The sequence below is a fragment of the Cyclopterus lumpus genome, chromosome 6 (assembly GCF_009769545.1).
Source record: "Cyclopterus lumpus isolate fCycLum1 chromosome 6, fCycLum1.pri, whole genome shotgun sequence".
Classification (NCBI taxonomy): Eukaryota; Metazoa; Chordata; class Actinopteri; order Perciformes; family Cyclopteridae; genus Cyclopterus; species Cyclopterus lumpus.
Window position 1 is genome coordinate 16,907,176 of NC_046971.1, and position 21,667 is coordinate 16,928,842.

The 21,667-nt window shown below is 43.1% G+C and overlaps 1 protein-coding gene across 3 annotated transcripts in view; it reads right to left on the minus strand.

Moving 5' to 3' along the window:
* Nucleotides 1-21,667, minus strand: part of rassf7a (Ras association domain family member 7a) — a 31,309-nt gene extending 9,642 nt beyond the window's left edge. The window contains exons 1-2 of one of the 3 annotated variants that reach the window (XM_034535280.1): nucleotides 21,574-21,665; nucleotides 16,497-16,618 (exon numbers count right to left, since the gene is read on the minus strand). The gene's annotated coding sequence lies outside the window, so the exon portion shown is untranslated. Of the gene's footprint in view, nucleotides 1-9,807; nucleotides 10,236-16,496; nucleotides 16,619-21,573 lie in introns of those variants that run through there. The other 2 variants (XM_034535282.1, XM_034535281.1) reach the window with 2 other exon arrangements.

Sequence of the window (21,667 nt, forward strand, 5' to 3'; positions counted from 1 at the left end):
TCATGAGATGTCACTCCAGTGATTAGTGTGCTATCTCTGCAGCAACAGAGGTCCAGGGGAACAATGGCAGGAGTAAAGGGCAGAGTGTACATCACGCAGCGCTTCAGAGCCGAACCGCAAGACGGATACACAAACACACAGCAACACAACAAGTAGACACTGTTATCCCTATCAGTATCAGCAGAGACAACCAGTCCCTGGCCCTGGCTGGTTAAAGTGGACATAATGGGTTTTGCTGTTAAGAGGACAATGAACAGTGCTGGCCGGGTGAAGCTGTGTCCTCAGTGCCACTCTGGTCCAGGTTGGCAGAGACACACAAACACTCAAAGAGCCAGTAACGTGCTGGGACCGAGCAGCTTGGTCCTATCTGTCCTGCAGAGACACTATTGTTGCCCTGGTTCCACACTTAGCAGACAGCGTTGCCTCTTCTGTGGCCCCTGGCAACGCTGGGTCGTCTGCCGTGCCACGGCAGCTTTTAGTGTCATTCTGCCGTGTCTACATGTTACCACAAATAAAACTCATAAAAGGGAAAACAGATACTTTCTTTTGTCCTGCCTTGCCTCCCGTTTTTTTCCTTTCTGTATTCCTCTTCCCCCTTCTTCGTCATCCAGTGTTTCAATGGACCAAGTGAGCACAGTGAATGTGTTCAAGGACCGGTGAGAACACAAACCAACAGAAAGGTTCACAAGATGCCCGTAGTTGAGCGCAGCGCAATAATTATTAAGAAAATGATCCTTTTGCTACAGCAATTATAACTAGTTCTCTGTGGAAAATGTGTGATGAATCACATGGGTATTCCCAGCCACTGCTTCATTACACAACGAAAAAAAAGAGCCTGGGCTCAGTAAAGCTTCCCGACATAGCACTTTAATGAACAAGGCTGTGTAGAATTGTCACATTGTTACTTTTGTATCTCCCATTACAAAGTATTGTTTGACTAAGAAGTCTTTCTTGCATCCAGGATTGCATACAAAGATATTTGAAGAGACGCTTTACACTGCATATTAACACCGACAGGAGCCTTGTGTCTTTATCTGCATCTCCAAAAGCATCACAATGTATTTTAAATTCTCCAACAGCCACATGACACCATAACTCCCATGTCGAAGTCCTAATGAGCACGGCTTTCGTGCGAGGGAACCAGACCTCGATTCTGAGGGCTTCTATTGGCCGATATTAAAACTAAATAGCTTTCCCATGTAGACATACCTCTTACACAGGCGATTATTTGGGTTTTTTTGTCTCGGAGTTGTTAACAAAACATCAAACAGCAACATGTTCACTTTCTGGTTTTTGGAACTTGCTCTACATTTGAAAAGAAAACCGGGTTGTGTGTGCTTTTGTTGCACTGCCAAGATAACATTTTATTGGTGTGCCAACATTAGAGTATGCATATGTAAAAATGTGTGTTTTGCTACAACAGGGACGATGACTGTGCTGCTTCTTCTTCATCACAGTGGAGGGCCAGGCTGCAGCAGACTCTCCAGACATACTGCTTGTTAATTACACTGAACGGTTGCCTGGTTCCCCGCTAACGGAGCTTCACTGAAGCCTCAACACACCTAATGAATAATGCATTTTTTTCAAAGCACATTTATTTGGCAAATATTTCTCGGAACAAAATCCAAATGCTTGTTATCGACCAACTCTTTGAAAATGCCCCCCCCCCCTCTCCCCGTTCGCCTATATCGCTCCTCTATTGACATGCTAATGACTCAGCACAAAGGAATCAGAAACAGCACTAATAAGCTTTAGTCGTCATACTTGCATACAGGGAGCTGTCGCTGCAGCCTTCTCCATTATAATGATTGCTCGTCCAAGTGTGACATTTCAATGAGAGTGGATCAGTGGTTCATTAATGCAGGGGACACCTTTCCTTCTAAATCAAGGACAAATATAGGCAGCGGTACTATTTACAAAAGCAGACTTGCTAATAAAAGGATTGTAACTCAAATCCCAGCTCAGCTGGACAAATGGGATTATTCAACTCTTCCCTTCTATATCTCATGCACAGTCACTAGACACACACGCTGTGTAATCGCTGTGCATGTAATGGATGATTGAGGAGGGTTTAAAGGTTGATGTCGATTACTCTAGTTGATCTGAAGCGGGCCTCGACATGGCAATTCAGAGTCTGGCCATCACCTGTGGTTGTCACTACCACTTCAGTCAGTGTGTAAAACAGCACTTAGTGTGAAATCCCAGTCATCGTGAATCACCAGCAGCACTCACACAGACAGATTGTAACCTGGCCTGAACCACAAGAGAGAAGGAAATGGAAAAGGTGGTAGAGAAAGAATCTTTATTTAATTTGAATATTGGAAAATGCTTCAGAAGTAGTTTGGTTATTCTAACTTCTAATTCTAAAAATAGTTTTGAATTCCGTTGAAAGGCAATAAGGTACACACTCGCATGAGCAATAGTTTACACAGCCCTGGCCACGATAAAACCCTTCTACATTATTCATCTCCCCGGGAGAAAGACTTACTCATACCTGATTTGGCCGTAGTCATCCTCTCATTCGCTTTAATCCTGATAACCGAGCGGAGGCGAGTACATTAGAGACCAGGAATTTGTTTGTGCGATCTCATGGATCCATCCACAAAGCCAGCTGCTAATGGTGAGAATGCTAATGCAGGACTGCACATCGCCTGTGGAAGGTCGGGCAGAGCCGGCCTCTACCGAGAGCTCTGATCGGGATGAGTGGTTTGGCTGTCTGCAGGCTTCACCCTGCGAGTACAGGAGTTTGTATTGTTGGTTGAGCCGGAGAAGAAGGCTCGCAGACTGCTGATGGGCACCCATGTGTAATTATATACTCCCGACCTGACTCAGCAATACTTGCACGGGAAGGAGGACATTGCTCTGTTCCCAGCCACACTCATATGTACACAGCACACACATATAGGTCGTGCAGTAACTACATGCACATATAACTGTAAAAGTGAACCGACTAATTTCAAGGATTGCAATTTACGCTGTACATGAGTGGAAATGAGTAGGCTTAAAATTATTAACACATCCTATTTATAGTTGAGTTTTTGTGCAGGTGCATGTGTGGGGGCCCAGCTCTCACTTCCTGCTCGCCTGCATGCATGTGTCATTGAGGAATCATGAATGCCACGTCCTTCAGTGTCACAGGTTTGAAGCTAAACTCATTAGTAATTTAAAAAGGTAGGCTTCCACGTCTGCTCATATCAATAATTCACTCCATTGTTTTTGTTATCTTACATTCCTTAAACACAATCCAAAATAGGGGCTCAAATAATACAAAAGAAAACATTAATTGTTCAATCTATGCAACTAAATGTTATTGAAGTCATATAGTTGAAACTTCATAGACAGAGTTATTGAAGGAAGGCCTTTTTTGTCAGTGAATGAGACAATGCATGATGCAATGTAGACGTGTTATATTATCAGAGCTGAATATTGCCATTAGCAAATACAAAATTAGCAAAAACAAATATCTATGTGTTGCTGCAAAGAAATTTGCAAACTAGAGAGCTCAAAACCACAAACTGAGATCATCTCCACAGTCAAATCCTGTGTTTACAGCGATATACTAGCTCGTAGGCTAGGCGGTTATCAATCCAGGAAAGAGCAGGTGCACATTCTTGTGCAGGGTTGGAACGGTAATAATATGCCAAAAATATATGACTCCGACAGAGTGAAAACACAGACCCATCATCAGATGAAAGTGAAGGATTCCACCCCGTTTCCTCCCAAGACATCAATCTGAGGTCACCGACATTACACGGCACTTCCCAAACTAGTACTACGGCTAATGTGATCCAGTCACCTCTGGTTTTGATTAGACTCAACTTTGAAACTGAAAGCCAAAGTTCCTGACTGTGACATTCTTGGAACAAATGCAAGGAAAGTTTGAGAGAGAAAACCGCAGGCTGTACAGATTAACATGTTATTCCATTGCCAAGGTCAGCCTGCTATGCAAAACATCTCTTCTCACACCCTACCAATATTTACCTAGGGAGTTTCAACATACCAGGCCCTTGGAGACAGGGATACAGGTAAACACAGCCATGGAGCGGGAGAGAGCGGGAGTCTGCATGTGTGTGTTTGTGCGTCAGACCTTCAGGTGACCTGTCACACAGCTCGTCAAACCGACTGCAACCGACTGATACCATGTTGTCTATTTGTTAACATGAAGGGAATTCATTCCACAAAAATGCTGTCGTCTGTGCTGAGATAAGGTCTAAACCGGGGGCGTGCGGACAGACGGGCACTGTGGGAAGCACAATGTGACAATCGGACTCTGAACCATGTTTGACTTCAGTTGATGAACAAGCGTTTGTCCTGACGACACTTCCCTTCCATTTCAAGTCACACTGCTTTGTATAGATGTTAGAGTCTTATTCTGAATGAACCACGTCTCATAAGTGAAAACATAGTATTATACCAGAGACTGGAGCGGAGATAAGAGGCTAGTTAATGTACAAATAGAAATAAACCTCACACACAACACAAGGAAGAAAAAATATATCATAAACGAACATGCATAAGGAGGAACAAAGGGACTATTATCAAAGATGGTCAGGCAGAGTGCATCTTTTTCCCACAGGCATCAATGACATCTTTTATTTTATGACATGCATGAGAGTGCAGAGGTTCACCAATACAGAATAATTATAGCATAAATGCCAAAAAAGTGAATCTTGTGTGTGTGTTTAATGTGTTGGGAAGAGGATATAACCACATTAAGGATGATGTTAATGCAAATATGGCAAGATATTGTATAATCTTTTCAACACTAACATTCATACCATACCACGCTATGAAACAAAACTCTTCCAAATCTTAGTCTAAGAATAGAGATGCCAAATGTCTCAAATATGAAATGCAATAACTTTGCCTAAAAATAAATAAATAGTAGAACAAGCTTTAGATTTAAATCTGACCAAAAAGTGAGCAAACATGATTTCAAATCTGAGCAGAAATTTGATGCACAGTGTTGATCGATACCGAAAAAGGTATTGAGGGTTGATACCCAGCCCTAAATGTGCTCATTTACAACATAGGGAAAGTAAAGGGTGGAATCTGTTTGTGTTGCATGTGGATCAAAAGGCTTAGGGTGGGCCTCTCAATAAGCCTGATTTACAGCCTGATGGGGAGGTGTCACACGGCTCTCTCTCCCTGTCATTACTCTGAGGAGGAGCGACGATCACGCCTATCAGAGAAGTGTGGGGGGAGGATGTATGGACAGTCAGGATGAGTAAGAAAACGGTAGAAGGGCAGGGTGTAGATTTATAGCTGATTCACAGTATCCTAAGAACTCCTTCGGGACCTTCACTTCCAGAAAGCTGCCTTTCCCCCCGCTGACTCAAGACCAGTGATCTTTGGCATAGATACACGTCCATGCACACACAGCTTAACAATTACAAGGCTGCTGTTGTTGAGTTTAACATGAGAGATACGTTCGCTGCTCCTCGGGAACCACAAAGAGAGGCGGAGTGGGTGGGTGGGGGGGTGGGGGGCTGGACAAGACAGCGTTTGTTGTATTTGTTAAAGAGGGAATATTCAACAGCAGGCGGACGGACACACAAACACCCAGCCTGAAATATGTCAAAACAAAGCTGACCACACAATTACTATGGTTGGTTTCGTAGAGAAGATAACGGAGGACCTGTTTCAGGAATAAAGTTGACCACATTAACTGTCCAACATTGCAACGTAAAACCTGGAGCACTTTGTGTTTAGTTCATTTGAGAAAGAACCAGGCTTTACTCTGCCAAGGCAACCGGGCAACTCAGTCAAGCTGCGTCTTGGAGCAGGGCCCAGAGTCAAACATTGTACCTTAAACCGCAGAGAAGCAGGTAACCCGAGGCTGAGAGTACGTCTTATCTGCTCATCTTTATGGATGACAAAAGTGTCCGCTCTTATCTCTTTGTCACTGGGCTGTGGAGAGCATGGTGGTCGTACGTAAACAATCACATGCACATTCAGTGGCACAGATCTATCTGTAAAGTAGTGTTTCAGTATATGGTAACTTGGTAAAACGGATGGAATGAAGATGTGCATCTGACTCTTCACTACGTCTTGTGTTTTCATCTTTAGTTATTTGGTAAGATCTTTTCCTGGGTGCTTTTGACAACTCTCTACAAAACTACAACCCTCATCCTGAATACTGTCACATGCTTCCAACTCATCATGCCCTGGTTCTGCACCTGCATTTAAATAAATGAAACATTATAATTACTAATGCTCTAATGTTTAGCAAATATGATATTTAAGGACATCCTGCAATGTAAACTTACAGTTGTCAGACAGAAGCTGGGGAATATTTTATATATATTTATTTTTAAACTTTGTCAAATATATATGGGAAATTCTTGCAGTTCTGATTCTTGCCACGCCCTCCTGCATAGGTGCACTACTGCTCACCAATGTGCGCTCTGTACCAGAAGCTGCCATCTTCCCATTCGCTTGTTTTGCTTCTAATGTGCTACACATCTACATTCAACGACATGTCTAACGTCAAGCCTCTCCGGGTGAGGGACGAGTCTGTCACTTCCACCTGCCTCTCTCCTCTCCCATCTGTTGATTTAGTATCTCCGAGGCAGACGCTTTTTTCTTTCTTGCTGGAGTCTTGACCCCCCCTCATGGCCCTGTCCGGGGCCCTTGGCCGAGGCACCATGTTATTTACTGCCCAGATAGCTCTGTGTGTCGAGAGTCAACACGGCATGGCTGGTTGAGCAAGGAAGCAACCTGCTGCTCATTCTCTCTCTCACTCAAACTCACACACACACACACACACACACACACACACACACACACACACACACACACAGTCACATGACCGTCCCAGGGGGCTGGCAGAGATGTTTACCCGCGCTACAATCACTACACACGGTAGAATTGAGAGCCATGGACAGAAAGACAAACAGACACAGGCTGAAACCCCAGCAACTACAACCTGACAACTACAACCTGACAACCTGAGTGGTTTCAAGCTGTTACAAAAGCAGGAAATGTGAAGCTTTGGGTTTGATGTGGTGACAGAGCAAACACCCATGAAGGCTAAAGTTCAAACTGAAAGGACATGACAGCATTCACCCAGGTGATCTTTACAGTCAGCTGGACTCATTTGGGAGTGGGAACATATCCTTAGGATGACTAAGCTCTGTAAGAACAATCACACTGACTGAAGACAACAAACACGTAGAGGCTTTTAGTTGGCAAAAATCCATTCCCTTAGGGATGCGTTTCTCAAACCTCCAGCTGGGATCAGAAACACCAAGATGCTTGTTTCAAATCGGTCCAAAGAATTCGGCAACAACGATGTGTGTTTAAGTGCTCTTAAAAGGTTCATGCCTTAAGATCTAAAAGCAGAACTGCAGAGAAATTCTTTCTCCAAATCCCCTCCTTCCTCTCAGCAATTATAGCCTCCCAACTGACAAACTACAGGTCTGTTATGTTTGTCTTTACCTCCTCGGATACAACAGGTGAAGTAAGGCCTGTGTGTGCTGGGCTGGATGCCAGTCTCCTTCTGGTTCTGCTAGTCAAGTACATAATACCCTTCCTGGTACAACAAATAGCACCTGGGGACTGAGGGAGGAAGAGCCCTACTTCTTAAAAAAAAAAAGACTGTCCGGAAAACACACAATATTTTTTTTACTGAGAATTTGCAATCTTGTACAAGAGGATGGGTACAGCAGCCTGCACCAGAAAAGACGGAATGTTCCCCCTTAATAAAATCCTGTGGGAAAAGTGTGCCATGGTAAACTTGGGGAGGATGATTAATTTAGAGAATTACAGAAGATTTAAAAAAATTGAAAACTGGGTTGAATTTGGATTGAAAATAGGGGTGAGATGAGGGAGCCGGATGCGAGGATGTGAATGTGATGCAAGGAGGACCGGGATCAATCTTTTATCACTGCAGTGTGCTTTCATCCCTAATGGATCCGACATGAGCAGAGCACAGCACTACCTTCCGTCACATTGCACAGGCCGGGGAAGGACGCACGGAAAGAACAAGAGGGAGCAAGAGTGGTAGATGGAGCAACACGTGAGAAAGACAGACAGAGGGGGAGAAAGTGGTTCAAACCGCCCTCCCGGAAAAAAAAAAAATCTCTCCAACCAAAACACGCAAACACATTATTTTGCTGACATGCTGTCATAGCGTTTTCAATTACATCTGGCCCCGAGTGCAACTGCAGGAGTTGTGGAAACACTCCTGATAAGGACGATGAGAAATTAAGTCTCTTCCCAGCATGAAGAATGACTTTGAAAAAATTCCCATCAAAAATCGTGACAGATCTCTCGGTGTGCATGGGGGGACACAGACAGACAGACAGACAGACTAGAAAAAGAGGAGAGTCCATCTGTGTATTTGAGCAGTGAAAGAGCAGTAAAAATAACATTGCGAGAGAACAAGGCTCAACGACTCTCAGAGGACACTCTGCTCTCTCTCCATGCTGAAAAGGCTCATTCATGTGATAGAAAACGAGAAATATCTCAGCAGTGAGGGAGACACAAAGGGAAGGAGAGAGAAAAGAAGTGCCAACTAAACGAGGCTTGAAAGAAAAAAGCTGAAAGTTTTAGAATGCATTCGGGTGGCTGGCAACCATTATCATCCGCCATCTGAGAGTTGCTTTAGGAATAATATCTTTAGTGTTTCAAAGACCACTGCTCTTCTTTTGACACACCTCCCATATTTTACAAATATGTACTATATAACAAATGTAACAAATGTACTATACTTAAGACGACTGGTTTCTTAGGGAGCTTCTGGTACGCAGAGTCGGTATCAGCACCTGACAAAGTTAAATGAGCAAACAAGGATTACCAAGAGCAGGAACATATTACTAAGAAAAGTTTTTAAAAAAGTAGTAGAAACTGAATGGGATCGCTAGAATACAAGTAAATGAATGGGAACCAAGTGAAAGCTCTGATATAAGCCTAATTCAAAGTTGTCTGCTATCTCTCTGGAACCAATCATCGTGTGAAACACACAAACAGAGATAACACATGAGGTATAACCGTGTAACTCCCACAATCAGTCAAGAACTAAAATAATCACTCCCTAGGCGGGGCGAGGGATGGCCTCCGAATGGATAACAAATACAGCCTGCCAATGAGCTCCAAGTTCCACTATCTGACACGTACCATGCTGGCAAATGTTAAATAAGATGCAAGTCATGCATAACGATGAGTCAATGTTTGAATAGGCTTAGAGTGGTCGTGTGCATTAGTTTTGGCATTTGAGATGTGTACAACGTTAACAGTTGAATGAGGTAGGAGCATGCTCATGCCCTCCATAAATGAGTCGTTAATCCCACGGTGGTAACAGGAGCAGCCCGTGTGACAGTGGGCCAGTGCAAGAGAAAGCCTGCACATGTCTCACAGTTCCAACACACTTGTACACAGAAAAGACATGCAAATAGGGGTCGGCTCTCTGACTCTGACACTGGGAGTACTCCAAACACAAAGAGAAAAACTCAAAGTTAAAAAAAACACGAGTGGCCAAAGAGTGGAGTTTCACCCAAACAGGTTTGGGTCCTTTTTCCCATACAGGAATACTTTGTGTGGCGGGTCTATAGTCAACAGGTACACGTAATGTCACAGTTCAGCTCCCCGAAGACATAACACGAGATTCTCTTTGTTTCTCTCCCACTCACAAAAAATATCCACACACAAAGCTCACACTTAAGATAGCTCTCCTAACGTACACGCTGGAGCAAACGGCACCGCCAGAGACAGATCGGCTGACTTCAGAGAAACTTCCCGACGCTGACATTCAAACGGGCAAGGACACATTCAAACAATCCCCAAAAAGAAAGCTCTTGCACTCACCGAGTGAGAGGACCTTCTTCTTCTCTTCTGTGTCTTTAATTCCTCTGTTGTTTTTTTTTGTTATTCTCTCCGTCTCTTTTCCTCAAATCCTTTACTTCTGTCAGAGCAGCAGAGCCGGTTGTGCGACTGGTGTGTACAAGGCAGCGACTGAAGGGTGTGGGTGGGTGTGTGTGTGTGTGTGTGTGTGTGTGTGTGTGTGTGTGTGTGTGTGAGTCTAGAGTCCTGAGGTCAGAGGGAGATATAAAGGATGTCGCGACTTCACCGCTCTATCCAACTGCCTTCGCCTGGCTTGCTGCCTCAGGAATGCACTTCTCCTGGGTGTCCTCACCACAGCCAAGATCTGACAGACTGCTGGGGATCTCTCTCTCTCTCCCTCCCTCTCTCTCTCCCTCGCTGTCTCCACCCCTCCTCCTTTTCTCTGCCTCTCACACACACAGAAACACCAGTCACTCCTCTCCCCACCCTTTCTTGTCGTGCTGACGGATCAGGTACCTCCCCCTTTTTCAGGTAGTTGAAAGAGTGTTTTTCGTCTTTGTCGTTCTCGCTCCGTATCAATTTCCTCAGTTATTCTCTTTTTATCCTACATTCTCCAATGACACAAAGGGAGGCTTCATGACTGCGATAGGAGAGATAAGAGCAGAATAAACTTGAACTCTTAGCATGCATGTGTATTTACATACGACTCTACTGTTTGTACAATCCATAGCCTGAGGTATTAGACATTCACCCTGTGGCCTCCAGTCACATGAACAGCTGATTACACAAATGAGTCCGTCAGGTGATTTTCTTCCTTTTCCTGGAATGAGGTAATCGTCCGGCCGACCAGGTGCAATTGGTGAGTCTGCGTGTCTGTGTGTGTGTGTGTGTGTGTCTGTGTTTGAGTTGGACAACCTAAAATCGGACAACCCTGGTGTAGGGAGCGTCACGTGTACAAAACAAAAGCCAATTATTACTACTCAACATGCAATCATAAAACAATGCCACACTCTTGAACCTTCCATCTCCACAGCTCCCTCCCACACCCAAACACAGAGCTAAGACATGCGTGACTAATGGGTCAGGCAGAATGTGTAGGAGCCTCTCAGCATGAGCCGACTCCTTTTTTTTCTCTTGACACCCCTCCTCTCTCATCTATCATCACAGCTCCCTAAATCCTACTTTTGAACCATTATTAGACTCTTTTTTCTTTCTCCCATACCATCCCCCCTAAACCTAAAACTTAAGACTGGCCAATGAAGATTAATTTACAGAGAATAAATTGATACGTATCAAAACTTATTAGCAAGCAGACTATATAATAAAGTGAAGTAAAATCATAAATAAGCATACAGCAAAGTAAACGCCTGCTGTTATCAGCTGTTACTGCAAGATTGCAAAGCGTCTGTTTACAATATTAACATGCTCATGAATTAGAACTATAACAACTATGACAAAGCCTTTAGAAAGCATAGGGATGTTAATTACATTTATTTAAGGACCTTTTAAAGACAATATCAATATTTGAGAAAAATATGATATTTTTTTAAACAGAGTGCCCAAGATATGTTGATATGATACTTTTACAGCTAAGAAATATTCTTATTCTTTTTTTCTGGTGGATAAACTATAATGTCTACCAACTCAAAAATATCTTTGGCACTCTATCTGTTATAAGCCAGTATCGGCAGATATACTGTATCCGTTGGGATACTGCAACCATGGTTACTTGTGTCTGACCAGCTTACATTCATTTGTTTGCCTTTTTCCCTTTTGTGAGCTGAGGACATTGGATAACACATATGTAAACAAATGCATGTCACAAACGTGTTAGAATTCAGTGGCAGTTCAAAACGTAGAAAGTCAAAAGAACATTTTACTTCCTACTCACCAGCGGCAGGCCATCGACAACCTCAATAACTATTCATCCTTGTTTTTACTTTGCCATTTTCTGACGTCAGATTGTATTCTGATCAGACTAACGAGGACATGTAGTCACCGCGCCTAATAACCAGTGAGCACATTGTACAAAACAGATGTTCCCAAAAATAGACAATTGCATTAATTTGATGAATTAAATCATACAAGCAAAAGACCACTGTGTCGAAGGCTGTAGCTTTTAGCCGGGGTGAGTCACGGGCCCGCTAAGAGTCAGTTTGCATCCCTATGAGCTGTTTCACTGTTCTCCCTATGAAGCAATGCTTTTGGCACATCTAAGAGCTGTGTTGTCTGACAAATCACTTGAACCACACTGGTGGGGGGAGAGCCTCCCGAGGCATTGCTGAAGTACTAGAGGCGAGAGTGAGAAAAGGCTGAGGTGCCATGGAAGAGTGACATTTTAAAAGCAGCAGAGAAGTAAGTACACTTCATGGATCCTGACTGACCATTACCCCTCAGTGTTGTCCGTCATCAGACCCAAGTGAATGTGTCAAGGGCGTTTTTTAGTAAAGACACGACTAAGCAGTGGTTAACAAGTGATGAGTGCTCCGTATCTGTTCCAGAGTCTGAAGATGGAAAGACAACCGGACTGAAATCAGAGTGGTGGGTGAGGGTATTGTAATGTGATGTGGAGGATTATTGCTCCAGAGCCTCCGAGACCTCTCGGACACCTTCCAGGCATTCCTCAGGGCACCTCCCACCGCTGTTCCTCCCTCCTCCCACCCTCGCCTGTCAAGCCCCACATATCATCCCTCTTTTTCTGTGACTCAAACATTCTTGCAACCCCCTTCCCTTCCCTTCCCTTCCCTCGTTCTCCTCCTCCTCCTCCTCATTCAGCAAAGAAAGCTAAAGAAAACAAAGACGAGGTCTAAAAAAGTGTTTAAAACCAGCGCTTAAAGAATAAATCCTCCCCAATTTTGCACTTGTTTACCATTTGTCTCTGTTGCGTAAACGCTGAAATTTGCACCCAACTCCAAACTCTGAATCACTATTAGACTACTTTCAATCTCCACCTAATAAGTTAATACCTCAACAAGTGATAGTAGATATAAATGTGTCCAAAGAGTGGGGAGCTAGCCATAACTCAACTCAGATGAGACAGGAAGATGGCTCTCGGGCTGAGAAATAGACTGGTTGGGTCTGGCAGCATTTCAATCGGTTCTGTGGATGGGAATACATGCTGATGTCTTTGTTCACCAAGAATGAATAGCATTAAGTTGCTGCCACTGCTCACCCCTTTTAGTTTTCCCTGTTACCCCCCCCCCCCCCCCCCCCCACACACACACACACACACACACACACACACACACACACACGCACACACACACACACACACACACACACACACACACACACACACACACACACACACACACACTTCTTCTCTCTCTATTTATTTAGCCTTTCACTAAAAACAGCATTCAACAGGTGGACAACAGGTCGGTCAAGACTAAAGCCTGGACAGTGAATGGAATGAGACAAGGCTGGCTCTATTTTCAGAAGCCCAAACAAGTTACGGAATCTTGAACTTTTGTTGACATTGGTTTTGAAAGTCATGGCCAGCAACGCAAGGTAGTCATACTCTGTTTTTGCCAAACATGCCTAAGTATAGCATTGCCGTCTCATTATGGTCGGGACAGCGCTGTTGTGCCAGTAGTGAGCTATGTCTTGTGTATCATTATGACAAACGAGATGGCTTTCACCAGAGAAGGTAATTGCACTGTTGAGACATAAATATAGCACATCCCACACCAATAAAAGACAAAGACTTTTGTTTTCATCCCAGAAAACCTGGCTCAGAAGATGATTCATGTTTTGGAAGCAAATGCATGTCACTAAATCATCTACTTACAAACAACAGCTATATTGAAAATACATTGCCACGGTGAACCGGAGGACAAAGAGAAGACAGGGGAGTACAAAGTGAAAAAGACAGAGGGGGATTGGATCAACATATATACTGCAGGTAAACACACTTTGCATTCCTCCAAACACTAAGCACTAACAAAGCATACTCTATTGGCTTTTAGCAGCTCCCAAGTTGTCCAAGGACTTCGGCCATACTCTTTTTATTCTGACTGACACCACCATTCAAAAAGCATGTACCATGAGAGTCACACCGTGCAGCTCTGTGCTGTTCCTATCAATAAATGGAGATTGGTTACAGCCTAAAGCTACTTGGAGAAAGCTGTGACTGTCGTAGGGCCTTCAACTTTTCACTTATGTGCAAATTTGGATGGGATGTTGACGACCAGCCTTTTTCGTTTGTCTCTGTGACTTTCCCATGTAAGAAATGCAAGTGAGCCAGGGAACAAAGACGTTACTGCCAGTGGCCACCGTTAACACGCATCAGGTCCTGGCAATGCTGAGGATATCTCAGGAAAGAAGGGGGACCCAACCCACAAGCTACAACTCTGGTCAAAGCACGCCGTGTGCACGGAGAGAGCAAGGAAACAATGAGTAGGCAAGATGAGATATTGGCCTGCGTGGGGGTTTGAGCTGCTGATTTAATGATGATCTCAGTAAAAAACAAAAGCCAGTGGAGGGGGGCACGGGATGCACAGGAAATGCTAAGTTAGTGACAGGGGAGCTATCAGGTGGGAGCAGGTCAGGGGTCAGAGGTGAACAAAAGCTTGGTAAGCCCCACACAGAGCGAGGTAAAGGCCCCTGGACGCAATACTGACGACCAGTCGGTCTGTCTACATGCCTGCCTGGAGTTTGTTTGTCTGGCAATGTATTCTTCCATCTGTCTAAATGCTTTTCCATTTTTCCTCCATATCGACTAAGATGTACGATACTGCTCGATTCCACGCCCAGTGTCTGGGAGAGAAAGGGCTATCCAAACATCTGCAGGAACAACAGCATTTAAAAGCTTTCCCTGCACCGGGGCTGTCATCTCTTTCCTTCGGTGGCTTTACTGGATCAAAGGAAAGCTGTCGCTGTGTAGAGGAGGAAAGTCTTTTGTAGCTACAATTATGACCTATAAACGCACATGCACGCACACACACACACAGAGAAATGTAAGCATGTATGCACACACATAAAGACATGACATGTGTGTGTATGTGTGTGTGTGTGTGTGTGTGTGTGTGTGTGTGTGTGTGTGTGTGTGTGTGATCACCACTGCATAAGTTCTCTAATCACACTATCCTAACAACATACATTTTAGTCTGAAGCAGAGGATATATGCAAAAAGGATTCACCAGGACTTCAAGTACGGACACTTGAAGACCTGTTGAATTTTAACGAGGCCGGTGAGACTGCCATCTGCATCTTTATCGGGGTGGTAGAGGGTCTGAGTGTGTGCTGGCGTGGGCATGTTCATGAGACTGAATTAATTACACGGGTGTGTGTGTGTGTCAGTGGACATGCCAGATTACTAATCAGCGCTTAGACAAAGGCCATATGTGTGCAAGTCTCACCCACATATCTCCCACATACTCCCCTCCAAGTCTGCATAAAACCCTATCAGCAGGAATGTTAGGACTGTCAGGTCAGCAGTGGTGACATCATGGCAGCCTGTCAGAGGCAACAACAAGGCCTCAGTGGCAGTTTCCTCGTGGTTGCATCAGCAGCACGATCCCAGTCTGTGGATCAATGACACACACTCCAGCACTGCTTCCTGCTCGCTCCATGAGTATTCATACATTCAATACAGACATGCAACTGGTACGTCTAAAGCATAATTTTAACAACATTTTAGAAGTGATTTTAACAACCCCTGATGCATGACCTTTCACAAAACAAGGGCTTGAATGAGGCCCCAGACTTTTTTCCTGCAGGAGGTGGTCTAAGGTCAACAACCAGACAAAAAAAGCTGTATTGTTTACACGAGTATAGCCTGAGGGAAGGCTAACTAGGGGAAGAGAAGTATGCAGAGGAAGGGACCACTTAAGGCCATGCAGCATTTTACATTCATTACTTATATAAGCAGCAACAATCTGTGAATCTAACCTACATGTATGATAACATTATTCCTACTAAAATCCATCACTTCTGTCACTGGCAAACTCTCTTTTATGTGTCCCCTGCCTATGTGAGGGGTCAAGTGTCAGCTACAACAGATGCTACTGTGTGTGCACGGGAGTGTGAGCGTGTGTGTGCAAAGGATCCTTCAGGTCATCAGATAAAGTGCACCTGTGTGAGGGGCAGGGAGCCCATTTTCAGTGTTGCCACGGTAACGCAATACAGACGCGACCACCTGGTTGGTGGAGCCCAACAAGGGGTGCAGAGAGGGCACCACTTCAGGACGGTAACCATGCCAGAAAATCCTCACAAAGTGGCCCGATTCCCAAACACAACCCATACTGCGTCTGTGCCCTGACGAGAGGAGCAGGGAGCGCACACAGCTGTTGAATCTTTCATGGTACATTAAAAAGGAACTAAGCCTACTGTGCAGCTCTTGTTTCAGAGGAGAAATAACTTTGGCCCATCTTGACCGACTTATCTACACATGGTTTTAGTCATGGTCTATCCTGCTGTGGTGCCATACCATAACAAATGTAAAGAATGTGCACCCACAGTTCTGTTATCACAGGGCACCATCATCCTGGTGCTGAAAAATACTTCTGAAAGATTCATCCCTTAAATCGTATAACATATGGTCACAATAATAAGCATACATCGTATTAAACATGTCAAATGATGTTATCATGTTGAATACGGCTGGTAAATTTTACTTTTACAGCCACAACTAGAAAGGAAACAAAAAAGTGTAAACTCAGTAGGGAAAAAACCCTTATCTCGCAATAAACAAGGCCATTTGTTTCACTCACCTCCTGCAGATGAATGGTCTCTGTGACTGTCCTGCCCGAAGAACAAGAAGAGGAGGAATAGCTACACAACCCCGGCGCTGTCTGTGTGTGTCGTGCTCACAGGCTACCTGATCCACCACAGCCTGTGAAAGAGACCAAGTGACAGAGAGACCGGCTCAGAGCAATGCGGAGGGGAGGGGAGGGGACGGTGGGCGGCTGCAGAGAAAAGTGAAGTGGTGCCGCCATTCCCCGTCACCCGGGAAACCAACACTCTTTCAAAGAAAGTCGACCAATGGCAAACACCGGCAATTGTGTTTTGACAAAAAGTCACATGACTGCCAAAACACCCCTCCCTATACACGGAGAGAGAAGGGAAGGAAATAAAAGAAGTATGGTGTTGGGAGGTGGAAGGTGATAAAGACGGGGGGGATTCGATCAGCGGAGGGACAGAAGGAAAAATAAAAGAAAATAGAAAAAGAGGTAAAGTAGTATAAGTGGTGGGGTACAGGTCACCACGCCGGATTAAATCTCAAATGTCTGCAAGAAAGAACAAACCACCTCATCCTGCTCGCAGTCCCATCTCCACAGCAGCTTTCTACGACAGGTTTGCTTTAGAGGAACAATGCTGAGCGACACCAACGGTCCAGCTGGCACACTCAGACATTACCCATCTACTTCCATATTAGGCTATTTATATACAGAACGTAGAAAACATTCAAACATCCTTCCTGCACTCTCTTCAACATATAACTTGATAACTAAAAGAACTTTTAAAAGTTACCTTTGTCACAGTTTCTTTTCATCACTGGAGTAAATGTATTGTGTGAAATCAATAAGGAATCATCTATTATAACTATTCAAAGAATATTTATCAACATATCTTTAAAAATCATATTGACCCATTCCCAATACATCTGAAAACAGATGGATTTGGAAACTATTCGTTTTAATGCCTGCACAGATGAAATGCACTCAAAAAGGAAATACAACATAAATCTGATCAATAACAAAACAATAAATGTATATCTATGTATATATTTCTTATATTTCATTTACGAAGTTAAGAAAGCAATGTTTAAATCAAGCCTGGTCTTGCCTTACACGGATGCACATACAATGCCTGCCTTTAAACCCTTTGCACAGCAGAGGTTCAGGGCCCAATGAAGCCAGCACAGCCACATCATCTGCAACAAGCAGCAATGCAGAAATCCTCTGTTGACTAATTTGATTGAATATTAGCAGACGGGTAAAGAGAGACCTGGACATGCATATACATAGTAGTAGAGTGCTGCAGAAATGAGTCCTAAAGCCCAGAAATGAGTTAGCATTTTTGCACTTCTGGTTCCCTAATCTCCAAGATTAGACAAAGGGAACTAGTGCGATGCTAACTTCCGGGTTGGACTTTAAAAATACATCATCCCTGCAGCACTCTATTAATCTTCGCACCCCTAAAATCAGGCCCCTCGGACTGGTCCTATTAGTTTGAGAACCAGGTTAGTGTGATCTCTTGACACCCAAACAAGGACACAAAGACTGAAACATTTTATTGTATCTATTTGTATCAGCAGACAACTTCACTTATTTCCCTGAAGTCCCAAAATCCCAATCCTTTTGAATGTGCACTGTATCCCATTTTTACCATTCACACTGGTGATTCACACTGGCATCTGTCCAGGGCAGTAAACTAAATTACAGTGATGCTCTCCAGCGCACATTCCCAACCGAACAGTGAGACAATACAGTCTCCCAATGTGCGGCAACATGTTTATTACTCATCTATCACTTTCTCAGCAATGTACTGGACACTTTAACGCAATCATCTGCCTTGTAATACATCGCCTCAGCGCCAGTAAATTGCCCTACTTTAGCTGTGGCCCGCAGAAATGCATTTACCAAGTGAAAAGAGGCTCAATCACCTCTCCACGGTGTGAATGTGAGAGGATAGCTGATGAGTTCGGGCAAGAGCAGGTGACAAACCCAACAGTATCCAACGCATTGACAGCGAGGACACGTCTAAGCTTCCACCATTGATTTTTCTTTTTAAAAAGGTAATTGAGAGGATTAACAATCCTGTATCAGCTTGTCAATAGACAATAGGCACATTCCGGCTCTGGGCTTACTGCAGATTCTTGGTATCTTCCTGCAGATGGAACATGCAACCTGGAGATTAGACCTAATCATGAAATGACACTGAAAGCAGTCAGCCTCACACAAGCTTGAGGAACGATAACTTACAGCCTGCAAACTGCTCTGCCTTTCACTAAACTATCCGTTCTGTATGTAGGCCTAAAAAATCTAAACACATCCCGTGGGGCCATATTTACTCTTATAAGACATTATGTCAAATAGGTGATTCAGTACTTGGTATCACAAGGCAGCTGGTAGTCTACATATAGTTTCCCCTTACCACTGTTCGCTTCAGACGATGATGAATAAATTAATTGAGAGAAATTGCTTGAGATGTGAGGACCATGAATTCAAAGCGTGTACAGTGAACTTGTTGTCAAACCTTTTATTGTATTCCGGTATTAAGACCAGAGTGAGGTGGAAATTCCTAGAGGAAAATACTAAATAGATGTTAACGCACTAAAAAGCACTAAATCTAAATCAACTCCCAGAATCAGAAATATTTAGCTCTTTAAATGTAATAGCTCCATTTCTCTACGAGTGTTTCAATGATCAACAATCAAATAGAATGGACATAAGGATATTTAGCTGAATATGGCAAAAAACTAAAATAGCCCACAACAGCATCATATCTCAGGCATATTCTCAAAGATTTACTCTCACAAACATTATCCGACCTCATCCATCAAGAATGACTCCACAAATGAATTAGACAGGGAACACCGCATATGCTAATGGTAAGCATTATGGCTTACAAATATCTAAATGAATGTATGAAATGCTTATAGGCCTCAGACAATTTACAAAGTTGAGCTATTCACTTGTGGTTAATCAGTGGTGTGTGTGGGGAGAGGGGAATGGGAAGAAAACAACATGACATTAAAAAAAGGAAGTCAAAGTAAAAAGGTACAAACAACAGAGGAGAAGTCGGGGAAGTACAAACAACAGACAGACAATAGATACAAATACGTAGATGTTGTCAGACCAAAAAAACAACGATAAATGTTCTGATGACAATGGTCTGAACGCACACACAAAAAGTTTGCACTTTGCATATGTGCAGAAAATAAATACTCGGCCTCCTCCGCCCCAAACGATTTGCTCATACTGTAGGTAAAAAAAGAAGGGGGACGAATATATATAAGTAAAGCTTAAACATTTACTCGATATGACGATCAACAGGAAAATGTGTCTCCGATTATCCATTAACCATTTCAAATATGCATTATTATTGAATTCATTAATCAGTTTATGTCAAAAATTATTTTTATACAAATAATTCCTAGTTGCAGCGCTACAGTAAATGTGAGAATGCCGTGAATAACGGGAGATATGGTCAAAATGTTGTATATAAATGCATGTGCTCATCTGGCACAATTAAGGTTTTCTCACAAACTATTTAACAATGGAAGGGCAGCTAATACTCACTTAGACTCTTGAAACAATTGAAAATACAACTTCCTTTCCACTGCCAACAATTTGAGCGTGGAGTACAAATTGTGTTTTTTTTAAAAACATTTAAAAACACTTTTTAATTGCGGCTTCCATGCAAACCCTAACACAATTTGACGAGCAGTTGATGAAAAAAAATTCGCTGCCTATTTGGGATGATGATGATGTTGTTGTTGTTGTTATTGTTGATGATGTTGACATATCGCTGTGATTGTGTAATATTGTAATTGTCATTCAACTTTAACGTGATATTGGTGCTTTTTAACCTTTTAAGCCCAAAGCTATTTTCTAGGTTTCTGCTCAAAATATCATACCCAAACTAAAAAAGGTGTAGCTCTGCAACCACAAAGGCTATTTGAATAATGTTGGTGTTATAATAAAGGCAACACATGTGGGCTTCTGTTTAGATGTGTACATATTAGTATATATGTTACTAGTTAAGAGTAAATAAAGATGAAAGACAGCAAAAGTTGAATTTCCAGGTTCGCCTAGAAAAAAAAGCACTTTCAGGATGATTATCTCTTGGAAAGATGCACAGAAACAGAAAAGCAATACAATACAAAAACAATATGTGACCAGTCTCTCTGCAAAGTTTGACTTTGAAAAAGTAAAGCAGAACAAAGTTAGAGAGGTTTTAGTACAGATAAATTAGGCAAAATGGGCATTTGGGCAATTTGAATTTTCTCATGTACCAAACCATATATATATATATTTTTTTTAAAGCCAAAAAATAAGCAATATTTGTGACTGTAAGCGCTAAATCGATTCATGTTCCTGTGTTCTTTGGCTCATATCTCAGAGATGATTTGGTGCAGAAGGATTTTGAAAAGACATTTAGAATCTGTGTGGAGTCCTCTTGCTTTTTGCTATCTGGCTTTTTCTGATAGCACCGAGCGACGGGTTTCTAGTTCCGGAAACGTGCTGAGTGGGCTGACTCCTGACAAAATGATGATTATGATATTTTCATAATTCTTTCAGTTGGTGTTTGAGTTGTGTGGAAATGGCTTACTGAGTCTTGTAGCCCAAGTTCTCTTGTTTAATTTGATGTACAACATCAATATATTTGCTCATATTTATTGTACGATTTTACACAGTCTAACTATGATGTGTAAATCTGCGCCCAATTGGGCGCCATGGGGCTTAGTATTGACCACAGATAAACATGACGTCACCAACACATGTATTGAATTTTGAACTTATTGTGGCGTTAGTCAGAGTTGATGAACGTTAGTCGACCACTTTTTTGACAATATTTCCGTTCACACACGCAGAAACGACGCAGTGTAAACGTTTCAAACGCCAGCTCGTCGACTAACTGCAGCGTAACACGTCAAAGTGGCTCAGCGGACTCTAGAGGAGAAAAGTTCAGTCACGTGATGCGGTTTATCGGAGCCTGTCACCGGGCTGCAGGTGCAGTGCTGGGAGCACACTGGCCACTAGCACTTGTTGCTTCCTTCAGGGAAATACATTTCAATCTGAAGTCTGGCAGAACACTACAGACAATGTGAAAACAACTTACAAGCGATTTAGTGGTCAATCTGGATACGACGGACAACCGAGTGCTTTATCCTCTAGTCCCCTTCAGCAACCGTCTGCTGGCGTCAATCCATACA